The sequence below is a fragment of the Eimeria mitis genome, genomic scaffold, assembly GCF_000499745.2.
Source record: "Eimeria mitis Houghton genomic scaffold, Emh_scaff2303, whole genome shotgun sequence".
Lineage (NCBI taxonomy): Eukaryota > Apicomplexa > Conoidasida > Eucoccidiorida > Eimeriidae > Eimeria > Eimeria mitis.
Window position 1 is genome coordinate 4,046 of NW_013570634.1, and position 227 is coordinate 4,272.

Below are 227 nucleotides of genomic sequence, written 5' to 3' on the forward strand. Positions count from 1 at the left end.
CAACTATTTGCCTCAGCAGAGCAACGTCGATGCCGAGAAAGTTTATGAATATAATTACTGTGAGAAACTGCTGTGGCTGTGGATAAGAGAGCAATGCATGTACACGGACTCCGTCGCTGCACTGCTCTGTACTGCAGGACGCGCTGGCGCCCTGCATCCCATAGGCTTCATCTGCCACTTGTCTTCGAACAGCTTTTGTGGCGCAGCAGCAGCAGCAGGTTCAGCAG